The sequence below is a fragment of the Odocoileus virginianus genome, chromosome 6, assembly GCF_023699985.2.
Source record: "Odocoileus virginianus isolate 20LAN1187 ecotype Illinois chromosome 6, Ovbor_1.2, whole genome shotgun sequence".
Classification (NCBI taxonomy): Eukaryota; Metazoa; Chordata; class Mammalia; order Artiodactyla; family Cervidae; genus Odocoileus; species Odocoileus virginianus.
Genome location: NC_069679.1, coordinates 25,466,813 through 25,476,136, shown reverse-complemented (window position 1 = coordinate 25,476,136; position 9,324 = coordinate 25,466,813).

Here is a 9,324-nt window from a genome sequence, read left to right as displayed (position 1 = left end):
GTTGGAAGATTCACACCTCCCAATTTAAAACGCTACTATACAGCAACAGTAATTCAGATAGTGTGGTAATGGAATAAAGGATAGACACATACATGAAAGGAAGAGAAATACAACATAGTGACCAACACCATTCAATGGGAGAAAGAATAATCTTTTCAATAAATGATGCTGGGACCGCTGGATATCCATGCATAAAAAAATGAACTTAAATCCCCTTTTGAACACTATAAACAAAAGTTAGTTAAAATGGAGCCTAGGCCTAAGTGTAAGAGCTAAAACTTATAAAACTCTTGGAAGAAAACATAAGAGTAAATCACTGTGGCCTTAGGTTAGGTAATGGTTTTTTAGATATGACACCAAAAGCATAAGCAATATAAAAAGAATAGACAAATTGAACTACATCAAAATTAAACATGTTTGTGCTGTATATGACATCATCAAAACAAGAAGTCAAAAGATAACAGAACAGGAGAAAACGTATGCAAATCATATATCTGATAAGGGACTTGTATCCAAAATATATAAAGAATTCTTACAGAAAGTTAGAGTTAGTTGCTCAGTCATGCAAGACTCTTTGCGACCCCACGCACTGTAGCCCACCAGGCTGCTAGGTCCATGGGATTTTCCAAGCAAGAATACCAGAGTGGGCTGTCATTTCCTTCTCCAGAGCGTCTTCCCAATCCAGAGAGCAAACCTCGGTCTCCTACATTACAGGCGAATTCTTTACTGTCTGAGCTACCAGGGAAGACAGCCAATAAAAAGACACATAACCCAATTTTAAAATGGGCAAAATATTTGAATAGACATTTCTTTAAGGAAGATATGCAAATGACCAATAAGCTCAAAGTCCATGAAAATATATTTAACAGCATTCAGTTCAGTTCAGTTCAGTCACTCAGTCGTGTCCGAATCCTTGTGACCCCATGAACTGCAGCAGGCCAGGCTTCCTTGTCCATCACCAACTCCCAGAGCTTGCTCAAACTCATGTCCATCAGGTCCGTGATGCCATCCAACCATCTCATCCTCATCTCCTTCTCCTCCTGCCTTCAATATTTCCCAGCATCAGGGTCTTTTCCAGTGATTTAGTTCTTCACATCAGGTGACCAAAATATTGGAGTTTCAGCTTCAGTATCAGACCTTCCAATGCAGTATTAGTTATTACTTAAATGCAAATTAAACCCACGTGATTCTTCAAAAGATTAAACATAAATCTACCACTTGACCCAGCAACTGCACACTCCAGGTATACACTCAAAGGAATGGAAAACAGGTATTTAGACAAAAACTTCTATATGAATGTTAATAATATCAAATGGTGGATACAACTCAAATGTACATCAACTAATGAACAGATAAACAAAATGTGACAAATTCACGCAATGGAATAGTATTCAGCCATCAAAAAGAATGAAGTACTGATACATGCTACAGCATGGATAAATCTTGAGAGGACTGTAAGTGAAATAGACCAGTTACAAAAGACAAGATTGTATATGATTCCATTGTTGAAGTGTCAGGAATAGGCCAATTTATAAAGACAGAAAGTAGATCAGTGATTACTTGGTTACTTGGGCTGGGGAGTGACTGATACAGGGTATCAGGGTACAGGGTTTATTTTGGGGGTAATGAAAATGTTCTAAAATTGTGAGTATTTTAAAGAAACATTAGACTGTATACTTTAGATCAGGGATCCCCAACTTCTGGGATCTATTGCCTGATGATCTGAGGTGGAGCTGATGCAATAATAATAGAAATAAAGTGCACAGTAAGTGTAATGTGCTTGAAGCACTTCGAAACCATCTGCCCCACTGCCCTGTCCGTGGAAAAATTTTCCTCTGTGAAACCAGTCCCTGGTGCCAAAAAGGTCGGGAACTGTTGCTTTAAGTGGATGAATTTTGAGGTAGGTGATTGTAACTCAACTATATCTCAATAAAGACTATTTGGCACAGGCAATGAGAAGGCAGGCAGGAAATGTGTCTTATTCCTTAAAGCCTCTGTAACTCATATAGTTAGAGGCACACAGTATGTGTTCAATAAATATTCAATGTAAAGGAGATAATTTCTTTGCAGAGAAGTAATAATGATTTCAGTCAAACCTGTTGGGAATGTGTAGAAATAGGAAGAGACCTCCCTTCATTAACAAAGAATCAAAAGAGATCAAATAAAACAAGATCTCTAAAACATAAGACTAATTTTTTAAAAAGTGATATTTCAAAGATAATGACACAAACTTTATTTCAAGCACAAAGAAATGGAACACAGAAGCTCTCTGCCTACAGGGAATATTTGAACAACAAACATTCAAGCAAAAACTTCCTTCCTGCAGACAAGGAAACTGGTAAACTCCAGGGATCCTTTTAGAGGAACTGCATTCTAAACCCAACATTGTTTTATTCTCCTCTTCTGGGAGCTTACCTAGTCCAAAGGCACAGTGAAGGTCATAGCCTGTGATCCTGTCTTGGAGCTGAATTAGGCTGGGAAACAGTTTCTCCCTAAAGTCAATAAGAATTTATGCCTGGGGCTTTATACAGAGGTCAGTTTTGTATATTTTATATCCTCATTGTGAGAGTGATCAGGATGGAAAAAATAATTCTACTTTGAAGCATCTGGGAATTTTTGATATTTTTCTCCAGTTGTGAAAACCAGGATTGACCCCAATACTTAAGTTTCTTCATCATAAGTTTACATAGTCTCAGATGATAATGCTTAGAAGTTTGTCAAACCTGGAACAGGCTCCATAATCTGGTCTGATCTGGGGAAAGAGTTGAGGGTCTTTGGCTTCCCCCTTTATCCCTTAGAAGTTATCACATCTAGAACAGGTTCAAGATGACCCTGAATCCTTAGGAAAGAGACTGAAATGGCCATATCGTTACCTAATTTCATGTCGCAGTTTGACATTTCTTTGAACAAAGTTAACCAGTGTTGGTAATTTAAGGCTGGGCTGGTCCTAAAAGAACAACCTGCTATTTACTCAAATCAATGATTTCTGTGTCCTAACACCTGCCAAGGAGTAAGTCAGGTTTGCGTACAGAGAACATCTGAGAGCTGGGAGAGATCCATATAGTGATCACTGGTTTAGCATAGCTACCTCTCCAGTAATAACCCCACTTGTAGAGCTGTTTAAAATGTCACCCAGATGGAATCAAATCATTTTCAAATGGGAATGATAACATTAAAAGAAGCAGCCTCTAGCCTTTTCCATTCCTTCTCTGAGACAGACCAGCATTTTGGAACTGGAGACAACTCAGTGGTCTACATGAGGACTTTGGATGAATGCAGCTTAGACATATGGTAAAGAGTATCTTAGAGTGAAACAACAGATTAATTCTCATTCATTTTTATTTCAGCTTTGCTGTATTTTCTGCTTTTTTGTCTTTAATGACTGGTTATGAACATAATTCAATAATACATGATTAAAAGTAAAACAACATAAAGTAAAAATAAATTTTAGAAAAGCAGTACACATCCTCCACACAGGATGTCTCCACTAAAATGCTGAGCATCTTATGAGCTCATGAAGGTTGACTGCTGTGGCTGTGACCCAAGGTGAGGCCAGAGAGAGGTGACAAATCCAGAAGGAAAGCAGGGTAGGATGAGAGATTAAGGAAACAGAATCTGCATGGCAGATAGAGAAAAGGAAGTTGGCAGAGAGGGAAAGGAAGTCCAGGATGGGCAGAAGAGGAACTTTGGGGGCAAGGATCTATCCTTAGTTCCAGAAAATTCCATAACCATTTAGAGAGCGCAGCAAAGCCCAGAGCCATGTGTCTGCCTGTTTAATGGGCTTAAGACATCCTAGCTGTGTTGGCAGGCTCTATAGCCCCTTCCTCTCTGACCCACCTGAGAAGCTCACGCAGACCAGACAGAAAGTCAGAGGTGAGGTAACGGTGGCTCCTGGGACTAGTCTCCTGCATCCAAGAGGGCTTTTTCTTTGAGCTTACAGGATCTCTGATTGTTCCTTGGCTGGGAAAGCCCCTTCAGCCTGACTTACTCTCCCCCATCCAGCAGTGTTCAGAAAAAGGGTGAGTGGCCCCAGTACATCCCTACAAACCCATCCGAGTAACAAACCACAGTCCCTTGTCCAGACATGCACATTAGCCTGAACCTACAGGGCCAGCACAGGAGTAAGAGATAAGGTAGTGTGCTCGATGTATGCAAGGATAGAAGCAGGAACTGAAAATGTGCCCCAGAGCTGAGGCTGGGCTGCTGGACCGCTTCCTGCGGGTGATGCAATCGCTTCTGCCGCAGGTGGTGGCGGTGGTGGGAGTGTCTGCAACTGAGAGAGGTTGGAATTTACCTAGCTAGGTTGCCTCTGGCTTGGCCTTCCAGTTCTGGGGGCACTGGGGACAGAGTGTTATTGAGGGGGAAGGGGGATGAATCTTGCCTGTGGGGAGGGGCTGGGCGTGTCTTTTGGGCGGTAGATGTAGGGGATGTGAGCACTGGCTTTCATGCCAGACAGATGTGACATTAAATCAGGGTTCTATTGCCTGTCTTTGGAGAAGTGACCTTAGCTTAGCTTACTTAGCTAAGGAAGCTTACTTAGCTTCCTTGAATGTAAAATGGCACCGATGTTGATAGATCCCTGTTGGGATTGTTTAGGATTAAATGAACTGTGCCTGGCATTCAGTAGGTGCTCAACAGGTGAAAATTGTTTTGATTAGCACCCAGGGACCTCAGGCAGGCCTGGGATAAGAGGTTCGTGCTGCCCCAAAGTCCTAATCCCTACCCAGCCCACCTGTTTACCTAAATTATGCCACCTCTGAATCTGTCAGGGCAAAGATGTAAATGTGAGTGCTGGAAGGTCACTTATTGATGGCAGAGCTGGGAACTGAATTCTTTCTACTTGGCCTGATGATAGTGGGGCATCAGGCATTTCCCAGATACTCTGTGCATGGAAAGGCAAGACCACTTCTAGGGATGCTCAGCCTTCCTGGAAAGGCCAGTTTCCCTTACCTCGTGGTTTTGCAGCTCTTCCTGCCATACCCTCCTCCTACCCCCAGTTTCTCTTTGAGCTTGTGTGTAGGTGTGCAGATGAGGGTTCATGTTTGGGATGAAAGGGTGCGGATATATTCAGTGATCCCCGCAGGGATTTATCTGCACCTCCAGCTCTTGGCGTGGAGCCTAGCACGTGGCAGGTGCTGAGCAAATGTCTGGTGAACTCACACATGGGTAAGTGAACGCCTGGCTCGTTTTCAGATAGTGGCCCTCTCCCACTCCAGGACAGCGGGGGGTTGAGCGTTTGGCTGAGAAACAGCTGATCCAACTCATTTCTTGGCCCAGCACCTCTTGAACACCAGATTCAAAAACTGAGAGGCTCTGAGCTTGGAAAGCACAGGTCCCCGGCGCTTCTGGTGGCAGGTTTCCTTGATAGCAATTGATTGTACTCTGGCCTCAGCTGGAAATTTATGAAATGTTCATGCCAGTCCCAAGGAGACTGGGATGTAACTTTGGGATTACTGGGATGTAATGTACTGATGTAACTTTGCCCAGGAAAGAGGATGCATCGTGGGAGGAATAGAGTGAAAGGAAGAATATTTTGATTGGATTTCTTCATTCCTTGGCAGGATAAAGCCAACTTTTTTTCCCATGGGCTGAGCAGGCTGAGTGTTGGACTGGGCAAGAGGCAAGAACACTTCCTGAGGGCCATGCTTATAGTTTTTCTGTAAATCTGTCTCCATAAGCTTAGTAAACTCCGTCATGTGCCAGATCTGGAGGAGCGTAGTCTGAGGGTATCAAGATGTTGATGGCATCAGCTGTGCCTCTTAGGGGGAGGCTCTGCTGGTAAGAAGAAACATGTAAGCCAAGACAATGTAGATAGGGCATTCATCAAAAATTTTCCACTGAAGCTTTTTTCCCCACTCTTCAAACACAGGACTGTTTCTATTTTCTAGATGTGGAGAGGCACATTCATTCACTCATTCAGCAAATATTTTTTGAGTATTCCCCCAAACAAAACTGCGTACTGTCATAATGCATGTGATCCCAAACTTCACCTAATCTTTTAAGTTCCATTCGGCTTTCCCATGGTAGCCTCAGTCTCTGCATTTGCCTTTACATCGGTCTTGGAATTCCTAAATTTTTTCTCTTTAGCCGCGCTTTTTTGATTTGAACCCCACTCTCCAGTGATTGGTAAGGAGGGAGTTCAGTGACTAGGAAATCAAGTCTCTCCACTTGCTTACTCAATTAGAAGAAGCCACTCTGTTCTGTTAGGTTCCCCTCCCTCCCCAACTTCTTGCCCCTCCTCTGTGCCGCGTGCACACATAAACACACACACACACACACACCTCTCTGCAACTCAGAAGAGACTATTCCTTTACACACAGATGGAATAATGCACAGAGGGATAAATTCACTGTTAGAGCAAGTCCACCAAGGAAGGACACCATGCCTTCCAGCTTCCTGGACTTTCTTACACACACAATCCCTCCCAGAGGGAGTTAAGAGGCAAGAGGGTCGAGCAATATGGACTTCTCCACCAAGACCCCCACCTTACACATAAATCAGTTTCCAATCTAACCCCTCCCTAGGGGTTGAGTTACAAACCTCAGTAACCCCAGGGCGGCCTGCCTGGTAATTCCTATTATTCAGCTGTCAGCTGGTTTTTTTAAAAAACCTCCCTTCCCAGTGATCCAGTTACTAGAGGTTTAGAGCCCATTCCTTGTCTCAGAGAGAAACCCTATAGCCAGGTGAAACAATGGAGAGAGCTCAGCGGCTTTCTATGGGGAGCTGGGTTTTCTCTTCTGCTGAAAGCAGCCTCCCCTTAACTCTTTGCATTCCCTCCCCAATCTTCTGTGCCTCCCTCTCAGGCACCCAGCTGATGCCTTTCGGAGTAACGTGGCTTTTTTTTCGGCAAAATTTTGCTTCCCAGAGCCAGCATCAGTTAGCAGAGGAAAAAATAAAAAACAAAAAAACTGGGGCAAAGAATGGTTTCAACAGAGAAAGAGGGAAAGGAGATTCTGCTGCAGATGCAAGATGCATGTGCTCTGAACCACAAGTCCAGGGTTCTTCTGTTCCCAAGGTGCTGCTGTTGGTAGGAGACTTGGAGCTAAGACTAGCCTGGTAGGTCCTGATGCTTTGGGCTGAAGAGTCTACCCTGTGCTGGAGGGGAGAAAGGGTGCAGGGAGGGGTCTGCTTTGACAGTGATGAGAAGTGGGGAGTGAGGCTTCTGACCTCCCTGACCCCTTTATCCCTGACAGTCTTTTTCTGGTCCCTCTAGCTCATAAGGCTGGGCCCCTGCTGCTTGACCTTAGAGACTGAGAGCAAAGGAGGCCAAATTATGGGTGTCTTCACAGGGAGCCCATGGGGGCAAGCTGGGAAGGCCTGGTAGAGAGGTCTGTGAAGAAATGTCACTACAGGATATGACCCTTCTTCTATCTTCCAACCTGCTCAGACCCACTAAAATGATCCCCTCTGCTCCTTAGCTCCATTCCCCTACAATGGCGAATTTAAAGCTTTTACAGGGTCACAGACCCCTTTGGGAAACTCTTCTAAGCTACAGAGCCACCACCCCCACACAAAAATGCTTGTGTGAACCCACAAATACAATTTAGCAAGTTTCTCTCCTAAGGCTGAGGAGACTCTGGTGAGCCTGGTGAATACATGGACCCCAGGTTATAAGCTTTCTCTACCAGATTCCTTGCCTCGTGGACCCAATTCTACCTCACAGGGCTGTGGTAAGGCAGACAGAGCTTCAGCAGCTCAAGTGGGTCAGGAGATCCATGTACCCCAGGCCTGTGTTGCCCCAGAGGACAGACTCTGGCTTGTCCTTCAGTTCTACTCTTGACCCTAAGTCATGCCCATAGGCCCAACTGACCCACCTGAGATACGGACCCAGGAGGCAAGCCAGTCAGAAGAGAAGGATGATGGCCCTAAGGACGTATGTGTAGACTTAAGCAAATGTGGTGACGGCTCCTCAGTGCCCCGCATAGAGGCTGGTCTTGGCCTTCTCATCTGCTCACATATGGCATGACTGCTAGGTCACCCTGACCAGCTCTGACACTCCTTCTTGGCCAAGCCTCCTGGCAAAATAATATACCTCCTTTTGGCTCCAGCACCTCTTTTTGGACATCTGTCAACTTATGTGAGGACTGGGCTGATGGCCAAGCTTGACTCTTGCCCTGTTCTCTTTTCCTCTTCTCCATGTTTTGGGGATAGACTTTTCCTACTCTAGCTACCACAACCCTTATTATGCCTGGTCCACTTTCTTAGGTACCCTTTGAAGGAGTTAGGGACAGAATGAGCAGCAAAAAGGGCCAAGGAGACTTTAGGCTCCACTGGGCTGAGTCCCAGCTCCACTAGGCTTTAATCTGAGTTTACAAACTCAGAGAGAGCAGCTTGGTGTTCCCCACTGCCAGTCCCCACTGTCCCCTAGGTCAAGCCCCATCATCCCTCACCTAATCTGTTGCAGGGACTGGCTCCCTCTCACTGATATCTGGCCTCTTCATTTATCTTCCCGAAAATCCAGGCTTGGTCAAGTCAATCATCTTCTACGAAATCTTTGCTAGCTGACCTATGCCTCTGGAATAAAGTGCAGATTCCTCAGCTGCCATTCCAGGGACACCTCTGTAATTTGATCTGAACCTCCCTGCCCATGCTCACCCTTCCTCAGTCCAGGTGTGCACCCAATGATCCTATACGTTCCCCTGCCCTTGATCCCTTGACAAATTCTCCAGTTCAGCGCTTGATCGTGCTAAAGCTAGGTCTCGGCTATTTTATCTGGTATTCCTAATTGAAAAATTGCCCCATCCTTCAAGGTCCAATTCAAATGCTACCTCCCTAAAGCCTTCCCCAGCCTTAGCATTCTGAATTTTTCTGCATTCCCAGCAGTCATTATCCCTGGCATTACCACATTTCTTGTTGCTTTCCATTATCTTCTGGTAAGCTCCCTGAGGGCAGGCAACAGGTTTTTGTACCTAACCCATTACCTCGCACAATGCGGGTGTTTAAGAGATGTTTGTGAACTAGCCCATAGACTCCCCTGCCAATAGTAGGTGGTCTGCAGGACACGTTGCTTTCCTTGCAGCCCTAGCACCATCTCTCAGTGCTGCCATAAGCAGGATGTGTGTGTCAACTGCCAGAGAAGCCCCTGCATTCCTGATCTCTCCTCTCCTCAGCCAGATGCTAATTTTGTTTGATTGTCCGTTCCCAGTCAAGAAGAGAGCCTGTGGGTCCCTTTGGATATGTCTGATCTGAATGTCACTCGAGATAACAGTGTCAGTCACACATGTTTTCAAGTTTCCTACAGCTTTGGGGGCTGGAGTTTGCTTCTGACCTGCCCAGCAGCCGGGAAGTGCTTTGCCACCAGGTGGCCGGGATCCACCGGCACCC